This window comes from Plecotus auritus, assembly GCF_963455305.1.
Source record: "Plecotus auritus genome assembly, chromosome: 6".
NCBI lineage: Eukaryota > Metazoa > Chordata > Mammalia > Chiroptera > Vespertilionidae > Plecotus > Plecotus auritus.
The window spans coordinates 167,308,906-167,327,569 of record NC_137773.1 but is presented as its reverse complement, the minus strand read 5'-3'; the positions used below and the strand labels follow the sequence as shown (position 1 = coordinate 167,327,569).

At 40.8% G+C, this 18,664-nt stretch overlaps 1 protein-coding gene across 27 annotated transcripts in view; it reads right to left on the bottom strand.

Annotated features, from left to right (window-relative positions):
• The window catches only part of ARPP21 (cAMP regulated phosphoprotein 21), a 148,621-nt gene extending 130,915 nt beyond the window's left edge, over positions 1–17,706 (bottom strand). For 17 of the 27 annotated variants that reach the window (XR_013960973.1, XR_013960974.1, XR_013960975.1 and 14 more), the window contains exon 1: positions 16,018–16,881. The gene's annotated coding sequence lies outside the window, so the exon portion shown is untranslated. Of the gene's footprint in view, positions 1–12,645; positions 12,874–14,020; positions 14,320–14,732; positions 15,808–16,017; positions 17,111–17,356 lie in introns of those variants that run through there. The other 10 variants (XR_013960972.1, XM_080675969.1, XM_080675948.1 and 7 more) reach the window with 7 other exon arrangements.
• Between the last annotated feature and the right edge of the window lie 958 nt (positions 17,707–18,664).

Genomic DNA, 18,664 nt, shown 5'->3' with positions numbered 1-18,664 from the left:
GCAGAGCTGTGGAATCAAGACCTGAAATGCATTGAAATCCCTAAACTCCTCACCTGAAACAAATTCATCTCCCTGCCCTCCATTGCCATCTTGCCATGTTATCAATGCCGGTGGGTAGAGAGCAGGGGTAACCACAAGTTTCCTCTCCTCATTGACTCTGTTCTGTAACCTGGTCTTCAATGAGGTATTGTTCATTAGCAGTGAAATAAGTGAATTCAGGGGGAAAATGAGGTGATAAAGCAGCTAGCTAGGGTCTCCCTGTCACTGACCTCACAATTATAGGGGTTTCTCCTTTTATAATATAGCCAGGTTGTGAATTTATATTTAGAATACATTTAATATATATATATATATATATATATATATATATATATATGTATATTTGTATGTATATATGTGTATCTAAATGCATATATGAAGACATACACATATATATATTTATCACAGAGTAGGCATGTATATTCCAAACAATAAAATTGTAGGTAATCTCACTTATCTAAGTAAAGCTGGCTAGCTAATTCATTTAATGCATTATAGCAGTGGTCGGCAAACTGCGGCTCGCGAGCTGCATTTTGCCGCTCTGTTGACTAATGAGTTTGCCAACCACTGCATTAGAGAGATTAAGAAATTTAGAGCCCTAACCGGTTTGGCTCAGTGGATAGAGCATCGGCCTGCGGACTCAAGGGTCCCAGGTTTGATTCCCGTCAAGGGCATGTACCTTGGTTGCGGGCACATCCCCAGTAGGGGGTGTGCAAGAGGCAGCTGATCAATGTTTCTCTCTCATCGATGTTTCTAACTCTCTATTCCTCTTCCTTCCTCTCTGTAAAAAATCAATAAAATATATTTTTTTTAAAAAAGGAAGAAATTTAGAGGAATATTTTCTCTGTATATAATGTAAAATATATTGATATCAAATAAATCCTATTTACCAATAAACTATATTTCCATTTCTTTAGGTTAGATAAATGGAGAGACAAATAAGACTATGTTGGTTATTTAGTTTGCTTCAGGTCACAAAATAGAATTAATAAATAAAACACATTTAATTAGCGCAGTCACTAAATCTCTCCAAATATTTTAACAAGGCCACTCCCTTTGACAAGTAATTAATAGATAGATTATCATACTGCATTTAGCTTTCGTTTCGGGGCAAGGTTGAAACTTCTGTTAACCCCACCACTTCCTGTATCTGAGAAACGGACTCCCTGAGGGTAGAAGGATAAAAGGGCCACTTTGATCTTGAGCATCTGCCAAAAGCAACTGTCACCCTCTGTGCCAAACACGGGGACAGCACAGCCGAGAATCCAGGTGTTTGTGCTCTGCTGGGTAGAAAACAAATCGAGGACAAACAATCCATGAAGGAAGCTCACACGGGCTACTTCTAATTCAAGTTTAACGGAAAACAATTTCAGGGGAAACATATTAGTGAAAAAGGATAATTTCCATTCTCAATACCTGTAAATTGCAGAAATGTGTGTTGGCAGGTGGGCAGGGGATAGGGTTATCTACCTGGTGTTAGTTCTTCCCTGTGGGACAGAGGCAGAGTATAAATAACTTGCGTAGAACTTTTCCCATCCTGAATGAGGGCAGCCCTCGAACACATAGCTGAAGAGCAAGACCATATGCCAGAAGGAGAAGTAATCATGAGAGAGGACCACCAAAGATGACTTTGAGGGCCCAAACTTCATGAATTCATCAGGAAAAAAAAAAGGAAAAACAATTTTTCTTTAAACTCTACTCATCACCTGATGGGTATCTGCAAAACAATGTTTTCATCAAGTTAGTAAACATTTTTTAATTAATATTTCCCCCCTAGTCACTTATCCCTGGCTATCTATATTCACTTAAGTGTGAACTATTGAGTTCCTTAAATAAGTAATGTTGCCTCTAAATTGGGCAGATTGGATGAGATGTAGTTTTTGTTCTGTTTTTTTTTTTTTTTTTCGTTTTTCTTTTCCTTAGCTATATGACATGTGTTGTTAACACCTTACAAAAGCCAATGTGAAAGAATCCCCCATCCACCCAAATCTTATCTTCTTTCCCCCCCAATAATCCACGGACAGTTAAAAATACTCAAATGATAACTTCATAGCATTTTCAAAACAAGTATTAATATATTTTTAATTTCATTATGCATCTTCTTATAGGTTTCAATGTTTTAATGGATTGAAAGTTCCTGTAGGAGAACGCAGGAAGGAGATAACATTTCTACGTGTAGCAAGTGTTTGACATGCTATACCTCATGAAGAGAGTATTATTGTTCACATATTGTAAGAAAGAAATCGAAGCTCAAAATGGTTAATTAATGTGGCCAGGCCATTGAGAGGCAGCAATGGAATTCAAACTTGTCACCTTGACCTCAAGCCTACTGCCTTTCTAGGACCCTTGGAGAAAGTGTGTCCCAAGGATAGGAGATGTCAGGTGCTGAGAATCCATCCTTGCCCCAAAAGTACAGATTTGAGATGCGCGCAGGCATACGAATTTCCACCCACTCTGAACCAGTTTCAAAAGTTAAGTTCCATGTCCTTTCTGTCATGACCCCGGTCACATATCCTTCCGCTATCTGGATTCTCAATTCCTGGTTCAGATCTCCAGATAGATCTACTTCTCCATGCTTTCTAGGGCTTTTGTTTTATTTATTTATTTTTAAAATATATTTTTTATTGATTTCAGAGAGGAAGGGAGAGGGAGAGAGAGATAGAAACATCAATGATGAGAGAGAATCATTGATCAACTGCCTCCTGCAGGCCCCCTACTGGGGATTGAGCTCACAACCTGGCCATGTGTCTTTGACTGGAATTGAACCCGGGACCCTTCAGTCTGCAGGCCAATACTCTATCCATTGAGCCAAACCAGCTAGTGCCTTCCTTTGGCTTTTACTTATTACAGTGTACATCGTGTTACCAAGGAGAAATAAAAGAAGGATGAAATATACACCTTTCCTTCTCCTTAGACAAGAATCCCAGGTATGCTACAACAGAAATTTTGCCTCAGCTGTGACCACAACCAAGAACAGATCTGTGAAGACAGCTCATGGGCACACAAGTCCCTTTCACTCAAGAGGTAGTTCATAAATATTAGTTGCCATTTATACTGCAAAACCATCATACAAATTATTTTTCCAAAATAACAATGATCCAATAACTGAGAAAATAACAATGATCCAAAATGACCCAGAGGTAAATTCAGAATGGGTAGAGGAATGCTGAGTTTTCCTTAACACTGTCCCTGTGGCTTCAGCAAATAACACAGAGCTACAGGAATCTTAGATCGCTATGCTGACAAGTATTTGTGCCTGGGGAAACAAGGTAATTCAGAGGGCAGAAGGAACAAGCCAAGTAAAAGAATTCCCACAGAGCCCAACAAATGGCACTAATGACCTAATCAATACAGAAATAAATGCAGATTTCCTCCACACATGGCCACTCAGTAGCTTCCCTGAAAAGTTCAGAAAAGCATGGCATTCTTTTCATTTATATTTTTCTTACCTTTATCAGTGTACTGCAGCAGGAGTACCCCAAAGTTGCCTCTTCATCAATCAAAACATTAGGCAAGTTCACCATATCAGTCCTTTCAAGTGTGCAGGTCTGGGTCTATTTCACTGCCATGAACAGTCACACCATTTGATCCCTGCCTACAACTACACCCAAAGATCTAATCTACAAATGACGACACGAGTGATATCGCCTCACCCTTTCTTAAAACATCAAAACTAGCCTATTTTTGACAGCTAGGTCAAAGCAATGAGGTAATGTTTTCTGGTGATTTTAGAAAAACTGATTTTGGAACCTTCTTCTTTTGCTAGATCATTTCGGTGAATCTCTGACTCTACCAGTGGCCTTCTGTTGGACATAATTATCGCTTTTATTCGCAATGTGTACAAATCACAGGTCCACAGTGACTTCATTTGAAATCACTTCTAGGCCTGGAAGCCCCAAATTGCTTCTGAGAAGATGCCAAGATTCAACTTTCTACACATTTTCTAGACAAATCTAGGAGGCCTAGTTAACTTTCTTTGTAAATGAGCATCAGAGCTACAATCTCCAAGTGAGACACCATTAATAGATAATAAAATATTATGTGGAATTTCGTACACACGTGCAATATTAAATCATCCATACTCAACTGTCTTTTCCAAGGCTACAAAATGTCAAGTCTTACTCTCTGTGCAGAGGAGCACCTCCTAGGAAGTCATCTGGACTTCAGGTGTCCTCAGATGACCCAGCCTCACTGAACCCTTGGCTGGGAATTGCTTATCCTGTAGAGTATGGTTGTGCTGAAAATGAACTGCAATTATGCACGAACAAAATGTTCAAGATAACAGCCACATCATGAAAACATCATCAAGGCTGGGGGGGGGGGTGGGGAGTGGATCTTAAGAGTGGATCTTAAGGGGATGCTTTACTTATGTGAGGATAACGGCATCAAGCAAAGGTCGTGATAAGGATAAAACAAAGGGCGAGCAAATAAAAAATTACGAGCACCAGGAAAAACTGAATAATGCTAAGCACTTGACTAAGCACTTCAACCTTAATTCTTATGGCCAGCCCATTTTAGAAATGAGGACGCTGACGCTAAAAAGCTTAAGAAATGTATGAAGTTGCAGAGTGGGATCTGAACCCTGGGCAGGGACCCCATGTCCTCTTTACTTAACCAACTACTCTTGGTAAGTTTTCCTTCTAATCTAATCATTTCAATGTTATTTTGGAGCATTAGTCCTTATTTCCAAGGCTAAAATAAAAAGTATAACCCAAATTCATAGACAATGCAATATACAACTGGCCCATGAATATTATACATAAAAGCCCCTGACTCATAGAAACTAAACTGGAAGAGATGCCAGCTATCATCTGGTGAATTCCTGTTGCTTTATGGGTAACTTCTAGAAGTAGGTTCTTTCTCAGTGTTTCAGGGCAAGATATGAGAACATGAACCAGGTCTGGGCAACGTATCCAGGTCTCTTTCTGCTTCCAGAAACCTAAATAGTTATCTCTGCCAATGGAAAGAACTGCATCCTTAAAAAAAAAAAATCACTCTTCAGGTACCCAATAAATCAAATCTTTTACTCCTCTGAAGTTTTCCTATGACACTATATGTAATCCCATCTCCTTCTCATTATGGGCACTATTTTTAATATATTAAGGACCTTTCTAATATTCTAAATCTATTTTAGTTTCCTTTCTCAAATATACAAATGTGGAACTACAAAACAAACTCGAAGACTAATTTGCCTTTACAAAAACCTTTTTTAATTCTAAACCTATACGTTGCCATGATCTGATATGAACTTGAACTTTGCAGTTCAGAGTCCCAGTTCAACTTGAATCAGTTGCTTGGAACTCTACTAATCAATATTGTTAATGTATTATTTCATAAAAAAAAGAATATAGTGCCTCACCCCAACTCCATATACATCCTCTTAATCAGCTGACTCCTTTCTCTTGATTGAGAGCTTCACAACTGACAGTTTTAGTTTCTGGTCTAACCATCAAATGAACTTTTCCCCAGCAACTTACCAGGGGTGCTCATTCTTCCTTGTTTGTTTTCTAGAAACAGTATGGTTTCTACCCTTGAGATAACTCCTATGGATTTTCCTAATTAACTTTCCCAGTAAAGAAATGTTTTTTTCTAATTTGTCAAAATTACTTCATATTGCTTTACCATCCAAGATATTGTCCATCTGTCATTATGGAGTTTTCTCATTTTTTCAATCATTCACTTCATTGTTCAAACTGTTAAAATACATTTATCTTTCCCAAATGCCTATAAAATTGCATACAGCCAATTTCCCAAATATAAATGACACATAGAAAACCCCTCAATAAATATTTGAAAAACAAGGATGAACAAATGGATAAATAACCCTGGTATCTGCTGCAAACACAAGTCTTGCAGACATAAGAACTCAATTCTCCTCAACTCAGCTTGCATGGAAATCCCCCTGCTTTGACACAGTGTGGTCCAGAATATATTTTCTGATTTCCTGAGGAGAAGACCAGCTGTGTCAGAATCTATTGCTTCCTGCCTATTCCCAAAGCCTGCCACAGTCAGGGAGAAGAAAAAAGAATGTGCTCCTCATCTCTCTAAACTAAGGTTCCAGGTTTGGGTTTTCTTTGGGAAATGGGTGGGTGAATATAAGTTCATATGGTCAGAGCCACATTTGGCATACCTTAAAATGTAGGAGGTAAAATAAGAAAGCAAACTCATTCCACCCGGAAATGGTCTATCTCTTTCTTTGGGCTAGATGATTTTTCTAGAGCGGCGTAAACATGAATCCAATTTTCAGTGACCCTGAGTGGATTAAATGGTTTGTCATTTAACCTGGTTAATCCTATTGCTGTTGCCCTATAACAAGAAGAGAAGGGCACTCACCTAGAGCTTGGTTAGAGCTGTTCTGCTGAGGGCAGGAAGAGGGGTCTGAAATTGCCCAATTTGTCAGTATTCTCTTCCCCTCCTCCGCCTCACCCCTGCCTCTGATCTAAAGCAGTGGACTTGCCCAGACCTTCAGAGGAGTGAATTCTTTCCCCACATCCTGGCTCACCTTCACCAAGGTTAATCTCCCCTAAGGCCACATCTAGTAAACATAAGTTGTCTCTAGTTCAGTGTAGCAATGATTTGGAAATTGTTTGTGAGCTTGCCTTGGCCTCACCCCTCTCCAAGTAGATGGAAGAGTGATCTATGTATTCAGTGTAAGCAGACTGGTGAAGCCCTAATCATTGCCTGAGATCAGAAGAAGAAAGGTCTTTGGCCCTGACCGATTTGGCTCAGTGGATAGAGCTTCGGCCTGTGGACTGAAGGGTTCCAGGTTCGATTCCAGTCAAGGGCATGTACCTTGGTTGCAGGCACATCCCCAGTAGGAGGTGTGCAGGAGGCAGCAGATCGATGTGTCTCTCTCATCGATGTTTCTAACTCTCTATCCCTCTCCCTTCCTCTCTGTAAAAAATCAATAAAATATATTAAAAAAAAGAGAAAGGTCTTTGTAGAGCCAACATACTAGTGTTTCCCAGGTCAGTTGCAATTTAAATATAAGGGCATCTCTTTGCCCTCTTTTTCAGAAAGATGAATGTCCAATACACTTTAGCTGAAATTGTAAGGAAAAAAAAACACACACTGAAAACTTTACTTAGAGCTGATTTTGAATCCTGAATATTAAATGCCATCAACAATATAAAGGTCAATTTTTAATTCAGGAAACTGATTAGATATCTGCCACATGTAAGCAAGAACTGCTAAGGACAATAAAGAAAAACGTATGGGGAAATATGCTTTGGGGCTAAATCACCTTTTTGCTTAATATGAGTTATTTAAATGGCTTTTGTATTTAAGCATATGTCTTTTGCTGCATTTATACATATATTACATATATATATATATGCTGAATTTATATACATATATGTAATATATATATATATATATATATATATATATATATATATATTATAATTTTTCTACTCTTCCCTTTTTTTTCCAGCCAATATTAGAAACCAAAGGTTATAAATTTATTCTCAGGTACCTTCAGAGAAGTTTCATTGGATAACTTTCTGATTTGAATGGCTGATAGATTCAAATTATAATTTAAAAAGGAAGTGCAATTAGCTGATGATGAATGTACTGCTTTGCCGGGCTCACCTCCTGCTGTGCTGAGCACTCATGGTGGTTCTCCATGTCCTGGAGGAAGAACCAACTGATTAAACCCCAATCCTGAGAGACGTTTCCCCGCCCTCTGGCCATGCGCACACAGGTGTAGAAGTGACTCATTTCAGCCAAACTGAGTGCAGATACTCCAGGATCAGAGGCCAGATCATCTCCCAGTCCAAACAGCTCACTCGGTGCTTAGCAACAGGAAATGAGAGCCTTCTGTGGGGGTACCAGGCCGAGCGTCGGCAAGCCCAAAGCTCCCCTTGCTTTCAGGTCTTGGAGGGCATTGAAAACTGTCTCTATCTCCCATCCCCTCCAAAGCTGCTGCTGCTGGCTCTCACCCAGTAGGGCAGGATTTAACATTATTCCTCTATGGGTCCATGCCAACCCCTTTCTAGGTGGTTCTTCAGCCTCCCCTCTTAGGTGGCAGACATTCGCGATTAAAGTGTTTTGGAGAAGTCATATACCTATATGTTCAGTATTTAGACAAATCGGGAAGGGTCATCCCGTTCCTGAGAGACTGAAGGAAGATAATGGACTTATTAAGCATCGTGATTCTTACACAATGCCCACCTCCCAGGTTGGTTACTACACTGGCTTGGCCTTTGATATTTCATAGGCACAGAAAGAGTAAAGCTAGTCTCCCATTATAACCATGCAGATATTTAGTGGGTGGAATCAGAAGAACACTAAATTACTAAAAAATCTTGAAAAATTAAAAAAGAATGCTTACAGGGAGGTTTGTCTCATTTATGTAATGAGGTTAAATCTCTCTAAAGTTTTTCAGATGAAAAGATAATCGTTTCTTTATACTGAATAATACCTATGTGCTGGGTACTTTGTTTCTGCTTCAATCCTACAAGGTAGGCCTTTAATTTTAGGAGAACGTTGATGCCACGAGAAATTAATGAAATTGCTAAAGTCATGTAACTAGTAATTTGTTCAGATTGAACTGGTGTTGCTACACAATTTAACCTGCTGAACCTGTGAAGCACAGAGAGGTTTAGAGTCTTGGCCATAGTCACACTATTAGTTATTCCCACCCAGAAGCCAGGAGGTAAATTGCATCATTTATGAAGGTAAGTTTTGGGGAAGTGAGATTTGGATACACCACCCTATAGAGGCCTTATGTCTCCAGACCTTTACCCTCAATGCAAATTTTGCACATTTTTATAACCTGCAAAATCTCATGGAGGCCCCCGTGTCTCTGCGGGAAAGCCTTCCTTCATCACACACAGCAGTGGCCTCAGTAAGCTCCGAGCATGCCTTTGGTAAACCGCTCTGTTAGTTTTAACCTGACTTTTGATCGGAAGTTCCACTGAGTTCAACGTATCTTAGCTTCCTACGTCATATCTGACAAATAATGCAGACATGACAATCACCGTTCTCATAAGCCGGAAAAAACAAATAGAATCATAGACATGGCTGCAAGGTCCTGACAATTAGTTAATTTGTGGTAAAACAATATCCCTCTTGATGGGATATTTGCATCCTTGTCCTAGAATATATATATACGATTTCAAACATATCAACTCGGCCACATTTTACTAGGTGTGGTCTCTCACCTCTTGATGCTGGAAAAACAAAACAAAACACTGCCATCCATAGTTCCGGGTGAAAGACAACAATGATAATAATAATTAAGGATGAAAGCTCCCCATGGTTAGAGTACTTAATTGCGCTTAAGCAGATAGCAACAGCACGTACGTGCCACATGACAGCAGGCTCTATGATATAATCCTTCCAGAATTCTGTTAGTGATTATGTGGAAATTTCAAGGTTGCAGTAAGATTTTAATCTTCACAAAGGAAATATGTGCTGTGACCAAAGTTAAATCAGCACCAGAGTGGAAAAAAAAAGGAAGAATCATTAATACCAGCTAGTTGTTTGAAGTGGGATCTTTGAATTCGTCTTTAATGCAATGGCAGATGTTTGATCATTTCCTAAAATTCGGATGACACCAGCATATCTAGTTATACTTAAAATAAACAAATATAAAACTATGTAATTTAAAAGCGTTCACACAATCGTTCTCATGAGCCAGAAAAAATAAACAGGATCGCAGATATGGCTGCAAGGTCCTGAGAATTAATTAATTTGGCAGAATTCAACAGCAATTTTAACACAATGATGTGCTACACTGGCTTAAAGAGCCATCATTTGACTATAAACCTTAATCTTCTTTCTCCAAAAAAAAAAAAAAAAAAAAGTGAAGTGCCATATTTCCAATTAAACGCTTAGTTTTTTAACACTCTCATTTTTTAAAAGGTAGTGTTTTGAAAAAGCAATGCATATTCGAAGCTTGCAAATGCTGCAGAAATCTCGGTTCTGTCACATCCTCATATGGAATCTACCCATTTTCTGTCCAACAGCTTTTTGATGATTATAATAAGTCAAATGCCAGCAACACTGGGGTTTCTACCAAACTTACATGCATATTAATCAGCAAAGTGCTAAGAAAAACATGCCAGTGCAGAGTGTAGGTATTTTCTCATCAATAAATATGGGGCATTTCATGTGAGGATTTTAGCTTGTGGTTTTAGAAATGTTTTTACGTAACTTTTGATAAAAGTTGCAAAGACAATTTAAGAGCTTATAATTTTCTTATTGAGTTTAGCAGCAAATACAAGTTACACAATCATGTCTAGTCCCTGATTGCAGGGAATTTCTAAGCCCTTCCTTCACTCTGCTGACCCCAGACTTGATTTTTCTAGATCTCTCTAATAGTGATGAGATCATCGGGAAGCAGCTCAATTCGGTAAGAGCTGGGCCTTCTGATTTACTTATCAAGGGATAACCATCAGACTTCTAGAAATCAATGCTCCATCTTGTTCTCTGATGATCTTGAAACGTTTTGCCTCGATTATTGGTGGTGATTCTCAATTTCGACCAGATGCAAATATGTCCACATGCATTTCCACGCCCGCCCCCCCCCCTTTAAGGTATGATGCTATGGACTAGAATGTTCTAAAGTGAATATTGTATCTTGGCAATTAAAAGAAAATCTGCTAAATGTATGAGCATCATTCCTCTGATTTCCATTTCCTTATAGATGGTCCTTATTCTTATCTCAAGTATTTAGTGTGTAATAAAGAAGCAACCAACAATAATGCAAATGTAAGAGAATGCGTATCCGATGTTAGGAATCCCAGTATTCAGTCTGCTTGATTAGTTCCTGAGTTCCTATCACAGGGACTAATCACAGGGATATTCCTATTACAAAAACTTATTTTTCAGCTTGGTGAGTATCGGGGATTGATTACTGGCTTTATCTAGATAGGTATTCTTTGTGAATATGTCTCAATGAAAAAAACCTGTAGAAAAAGCCCCTGTATATTACGTTATGCAATTCTGCGTAGAAACATTTAACCACAGCATGCCAAGTAAATCTCTACCAAATTTGCCAAAAGATTTGAGATAAAAAGTGACGTAATTGTTTTTCTGTTAAAAATCTTCAATCCTTCCTTTCAATTAAAACCATATTTTATTTATCTTAAAACCAATGCTATTATTTAGGGAAGTGATGTTAACAAAACCTTAATATTCTGAGTGTTAATCACAACCAATTTCTAATGTAAGAACTACTGTATAATTTTGAAGTAGTTCGAAATGTGAGAATGTGATAAGAGACTTGATTTTCAAAGGGACATTTATTAGTAGGTCCTCCTGTCCCCTTTACCTGGAGAAAATTAAATGATTTTATGTTGCCAGTTAAAATGAATGATTGTAAATTCCTTTAAAAATGTCTAAATTTATGACTGAGAAATAATTATGAGAGTGTACCTTGAATGAGACAAACTTGGATGTAATCGTTGGCATTTTAGGAAGTCGCTATTGTAATTTTATGCTAATAGATATCACCTGATTATTGAACTTATAAAAAATCTTATGTAACCTGTGGCATTGACATGTAAATTAAGCGGAGCTTATGACAAACTGCCAGAAGAAACTTCCTTGGGGAAAGTATGGAGAGGAATTTAAAACACTGCTTTTTCTGTGGCCATGGACAGTGATGAACATTCATTTTATCTGGCAATATTAAGAATTATGCTGGCAGCTAGAACAGGAGAGCATTACATAAAGCCAATAATTCAATTTCCAGGTAGAGAGTCAATTTGGTGTATTCTAGTCAACCCTTTTGTTTTCCAATTTCCTTTCAATTGTTCCAAATAAATATTTCAACTCACTTTTTGGTTTACCTGCATAGCTATTTCCCCAGGCACCGATATGCCCCAGTAATTTTAGAAAGAGGTCCATTCAGAATGTGATATGGATGTTTTATGCCTTAAGAAAATATCACCAGACCACAGAGGATTTTGAGACCACAGATAACAATGTTGCCAAACAATACAAAGCACATTATTCTTTATCAAGCATATTATATTAATGTATATAATTTAATACTTTATATCTCAGCCCATATCTAATCCTCACATAAATGAAATGGTTGTGATGTAAATTCAAGCAGTAAATACTTTGAACATCCAGGGCCAGTTTAATCCAAAATGAGCAAAATCAATTTAAATTATAAGACTCCAAGTCACTGAAAAATATCAATTTATTAGAACTTGCCATACACACTCCTTAAAGGAAACTAACACTCAGAAGCAAAGATAGCCTGAGAAAAACAAATCTAGTCACAGATACATCTCACTAATATTCTTTTCTACCTTCAAAAGTCCTTCAGCATTCATTTAGGTCATGGCTGGAAATCATTTATCATATTTAACTTTAAATGTTAGAATGAAAAATAAGAGAAAGCAAAATCAGCAGAAATGACAAGAACTCTGGAACCACAGATTTCCTAAAAATAAAATGAAACTCTTTGTCTAAAGAGAGGAAGTATATATGTTAGAAGTTCATCATCACTGACTTGAAATATGTTCAAAACTTTCCAGGTGACACAATGCATTTGAAGGAAACCGGTTATTTTTCTGATTAGAGATTCACAAATGTCTAAACACGCTACCACCTTGTGGTACCAGTGAGAACGATGCCAGTACTTACCATGGGAAGCAATGGCTTTCAGTGTCGACATCATTTTTAAGCCTCATATTCTTGCCTAACCAACCTTGTCAGAAAGCAGATCTGAATTAAACTAACTTACACAAATGGTTCATTTGCAATTTCCAACCTTTTGAACTTCCAACTGTCTTCCCCATACGAATGAGGTTTCTCAATCCTATTCACTTCTGGCTACCTTGGGTATTGTGTCTTCAGTGGCTGACTCATTCCACACTCTACTCGTGTAGCTTATCATTATCTCGCTCACAGACAAAATACACATTGAATTCAGATGAGGATGCCCACTGACCTGAGAATCTTAAGAAAGACAGCGGCATTGTGGCCCCAGCAGCATGACCACCAAGGAAAATGTGAGGGCGAGGGCAGGTTATTTTTCCCTCTGGAAGTACAGAGTGCAAAACGCAAACGCTAACGACAACATGTTACAGTTAACTCCTGGCAATGTATTTCCCTTAGGGATTTTGCTTTCTTGTTTTTCGTAGAAATGGGCAAAATCCGGAACAGTGTTGTACACTGCTCTAATAGCCTTGTTTAATGACAATGGGGCTCACTTTCTCACTTAATAAAACATCACTTTCTCTTATACTTATTAAGTTTAAAGCCACTGAGGCATTTGTCTCATTAGCTTTGCTCTGAACAAAGAAATAACCTGATAATAGTATGTCATTCATATGAAAATGAACAACACAGACCTTTCTGAGTGAACATTCTCACTTTCTATCTGAAGACAAGTGTTCTGCATATATGCAAACACTGCACACAGATGGTTCCTATGTTTCACGCACGATAATATTAAGATACTCCCCCCCTCATTATTGCACTCCAAAAATTATCATCTTCAATCTACGTTTTTAAAGTAGTTAACCTTCAGTCAGATAATCTATTGTGCTTATTTCAAAGTAAGGAGAGAAAACAACTTAAATATTCTATCAAGTTCGATCAAAACTTCCTGCTTCACTTCGTTGACACAATTCTGAACCTTGCCTCCAACTTTACAAAAGAAAATGAAAAACAATATTCATGAGGCAGAGCTTCAAGTTATCATAATATCTTAGGAGGATGTTAGTTACTTTATGCCCAAAATATTTTGCAAGCTCCAAACCCTTCACTAGAACAACATGATAGGACTCTGCAATTATTTCTGCACTTCTCACCACCCAAGAACCTGACAGCTTGTATTAAAAATAGTATTCCAGCAGGAACTCCCTGGGTAGTATCTCCCTTAAGTTTTAAGGCACTCCAATCATGGAGTCTTCTTTCTAAGAATCACTGAAGAGGTTTATGAAGACATATCAAACTATTCATGAAAACCAAATGATTTCTGTGAGTGCAATATATTAGGACTAATTAAAATTACCATATCCAGCAGCCAGTCTGTACCTTTGCAGAGATCCGTCTCCAGTATCCATAACCACGCACTGCTCTGTTCCATCATGCTTCTCTTATTGCTGAGTGAGGCGCTTGCTCTTTCATTAAATAGCCTTAAAAATAGACTGCACAGAACTCCCCACCGGAGCATGCTCTGACAGGGCTAATACATAGTTCTCAAGGTAACTCTACTCAGCTGGGATCTGGGAGGGGAAGTCACTGGGAGATCAGCAATTTGCTAATCTAATAGCACACACAAACCCATCGCTGTGTGAGCTGAGCACTGCCAAATACATCAGCGTGTAGTGGGATTAAGTCACTGGGAAGCTGCAAGTCAATTTCTGGAGCTGTGTAAGTTTCTTTAAAAATGACTCACCTAAACAATGTATTCTGTTAGACAGGCAACTCTATTGGATTTGTGAAATAAGTCATGTCCAGACAGGGTAAAGTAAGACATGTCTGCACGGCAGTCAAAATGTTTTGAAAATTAAAGCAAATTATGTTAAAACAATCGAACCCAACTCTTTTCAAACAGTTCATCACATTGATAAGCAAGGACAGTCGCAGGTTAGCCTTTTTTCGCTGTTCTGACAAGGAAGTGTACCCCGTAAAGAATATACTAAACTCTCCAGAAAATTGTATAATATTCTGGTAGCTGAAACGATACGAAAGGAAATAAAGGTTCAAACACAAATACGTACCTTACACATCCATATAAACGCGACGAGAGTGCACGCGATCCCCGTTAGGAATGCAGCAGAAGCAGTTATTGCCAAGACAGTGGGTTACTGGGCTATTTGAACAAAACATAGCTAGAGCTCTCGGCTCCCAAACGCTTGCCTTTTGTGAAAATGACACTGACTACGGTCCTATGAAGACACCCAGGGCTTGTGGTGACACAAATACAGAGGATCAAAGGAGCAGGTGCATTTGTTTTAAAGCATGTGTCAAAGGTCTCCTAACTTTCACCATCTGGAAATATATTCTCCTGTCATCTCCATGTCTCCGCTTTCTTAAAACAACCCCAGCAATTTTGACCTCCAAAGTGGGTGAGGAGGAGGCAGGAATCCTTGGGATTCTGTCAGCATTTGAGGAGAATCTTGTACAGATTCATTTCAACTTTGGAGAACGCTAGGCTTGTTTGGAGAGGCTGAAGTGTCAGGCTAATAGACTTAAAAAATAGTAAATCCAGTGGATATCTGCATCCTAAACACAGCCTCCTGAAAGTGACTACCTACCAGCCTTGCGCTGTGCTTACATGCTTCCCATCCCTATAACTTGCATTTCTCTTTTTTTGTTTTTTTCCTTTTAGGCTTGGACTCTGTCCTTATCCCGTATGGTCAGGAGGTGACCAAGTACTGAACCTGAGCAGCTAACAGCAACCACATCCTCTCCAGCTCTATGTCTATCCATAAACATTGAGTCAATTTCTGGTCCTAAGAAACTTTCTAAACACCTGACTCCTTCAATTCAGTTCTATCACTAAATCTACAACCTGCCACGGAAGACATCAGATTTGGAGTTCGCCAGGAAACACAGATTTCAAACATGTAAAAACACAGTAAACATCTAATTTGCCCCTCAACCTCTTGGGAGCCAGGGCCCCAAGTCCTGCGTGTACAAGAAACAGATGACAACTTTGTGCCCCGAGCACAGCTCTCTTTCGAATGAAATCGGAGCCTTGCAAACTTTCTACCTTGATACCTGCATAAATCACCGTAGGCTTTTCTGATGAAAGAATTGCCCTTCTCAATCCTCTCCCAGCTTTCCAATTCTGTCTCATTCGGGGGAGAGGGAGATTACCCCTCCTTTGACAGACACAACACAATACATATGTAACAACAGCTTTCTAAAAACAAACAGGAAGGAGAAATACAGACCCCAAACAATGATAAAGAAAAGCATAGACATATGGCAGGAAGGAGGAGAAAAAAAAAAAACACACAAAAGGCATGCAATGTTCACATGGAAGACCTTGATTATTACCTTGACCGCACAGTGGATATCCCCCCAGCGTCTTGGTGCCTTGATTAAGTTTTTGGCTTTTATTAATATGATTGTTTTTCAATGATTGATTTGGCTGGATTTGTTTGATTTGGCTTGGCTTTTTTTTTTTTTTTTTTGGTCGATTTATTTAACTGCTGGTAAAAGGAGGTTTTTACAGCGTTGGCAGCTGGGATCCTGGCAAGGCTGTGGCGACCACCGCTATGGTCACGCTGGTGGCTCCAGCTGGCGACCCCGCACCCCCGCTGCTGGCTGCTGCTCCGGACACGCTCTGGGGGCGCGCCGCCTTCTCTGTCGGAGTGGCTGCTGGGAGTGAACGTGCCCCCACCTCCTGTCTGCCAGTCTGTCCCTTTCCACGTCTGTCTGTCTGTCGCTCAGCCCGGAAGCACAGCGCGGGCTTCTGGCTTTCCTGCGCTCAGTTCTCGGAGCTGCCACTCTCACTGTCAGTCCGTGCGTGAGTGGGTCTGTCTGTTCGTCTCTTGGTCCCACTAGCAATGCAGGGTCCCTCGAGCCTTCTTCCGTGTGCGCATCTCTCTCCTTCTCCTACTGAGTGCCCCCCAGCCTCTCCCTCGGACAGAGGAGGGCGTCTGCAGGGGAAGGAGCGCGCGAATGCTCTCTCTCTCTCTCTCTCTCTCTCTCTCTCTCTCTCTCTCTCTCTCTCTCTCTCTCTCCTTTCTTTCTGCCTCTGCCGCCCCACTGTCTCAAGCTAACTGCTCGCACCTGTCCGTGGATCCGTCACTATCAGTCCCACCAGTCCCACTCTGAGCCAGCCAGCCTTGGTCCGTCCCTCGGTGCCACATCCCCTACCTCTCCGCCTCCTCCGTTGTCTGCCCGTCCGCCTGGCCCGACTCTGCCCTCCCACGCGGCTGGCCACTGCTGCGGGGGGCGGCGCCCAGCTCTCTCCGCAGCCCCTGCCGCGTCCGGTCCCGCCCCGGCTAGAGGCGATGCGCGCGTGGCATGCAGCCCCGCAGCTGCTCGGGGGGCAGACTCCCGTCCCCTGGCCCGCCACGCCCGGGAGATGGCCGCGGCTGGGCGCCTGCAGATGCCCCAGCCTCTCTGCCCCTGGGCGCGGCCAGAGTTGGCCGAGTCGGAGAGCGGGCACTGGCCCGCGCGCCCGCCCGGCGCACGCTGTGCCATCCCTTCCCCGTCAGTTCTCCACCAGCCCCAAGGCTAGAGACAAAGCGTCTGAGCCACGCGCGGCGGCGTGAGCATCATTAGTCAGAGAGAAAACTGGCACGTTGCCCCCTGCCCCTCCACGCCGCCTCCCCGCGCCCGGCCAGCACGCGCGCACTGCCCCTGTTGCCCGAGCCCAAAAGCGTACCGCTCTGGGGCGCCGGAAGATTCCTCGGACACTTGGCAGAGCCTTGCTCAGCTTGCTTGCTCGGGCGCTCACTTTCCAGGCCAACTCTGCAGAGAATACCCCACAATAACACCTCACTCCACCCAAGGAATCCGTAGCCTCAGAGCTCTGGGAGATTCGAGCATGACCAAAAGTCAGGTGCGCAGCGCCAATGCACTCCCTGTGGGCAATGGCCGGGACCACTGCCCACCCACCGGAGCGCTAGTTTAGAATCAGAAAGATGCTGCAGAAACGCGGGCAGGGCAGGACGTGGGGCGGGGAACGGAGTTGACATCCGAAGAAACAAAAGCATCGCCTTTCCCACTTGATCTGGAGATGTGCTATTTTTATTATCTGTAAATCTTTGTTGGTTTTTTTTTTTTTTCATTGTCTCAGGGTACACCACACACACACACACACACACACACACACACACACACACACGAATCCTGGAGGAATGGGAATACATTTCCGGAATGCCACCCACCCATCCTGAGTGCTTGCAGCGCCTACTTTCCCAACATTCTAAGTCACCAGCCAAGATGTATCACGCTGGCTTTCTGCCCCCAGCTGAGAACAAGGCATTCGATCCTGGGCTTCGTTGCTAGGTTGTTATTAATGAGAAGCCAAATTATAGTTGTGCATGCCTGCATGGGATTGCCAAAAGCTCATTTTGACAGTATCCAGCAATTCAGCTTCTGAAATGTAGATGCTGAATAACTCCGGATCTGGTGCAGCGAACACTCCTGTTCCCCAATAAATTGAAGAGGAGAAAGTCAACTTTCTACATCTGCAAGTAGAAACCCCAGGAATAGACAACAAATAACTAGCATAAACCCCATCATGAAAAAATTCTACGGCCTTTTAGTTTCATTTATTGGTGTCCATTTCCAGTGACAGACATTATACACAGATTTAATAAGGATGTGCCTTCCACTTCTTATAGAAATGTAATTTCAACAGTCATAGCCATGTTCATATATGCTGAGAGTGACTATAAATATCAAACAGATACTATGCATAGTTCTAGAAAATGTGAAAAAAATAGGTGTACTAGTCCTTGATGAAAAAATAATTACTGTATTTTCCAAATATTAGAAATTGTCTCCCTGGGGATCAGCTATTGCTGGAATAAGAATGGATCTGCTGTATGAGATTTCAGCAAAGGAAGCCTAAGGAATTCAAGACCCTTGTGTCGATCTATTTCTACTCAGTCCTCGCCAAAAGCTTTTTAACAGGCATATGGAATTCAAGGGCAAACTTATAAAAGGTATTTCTAGTTCTCTTACT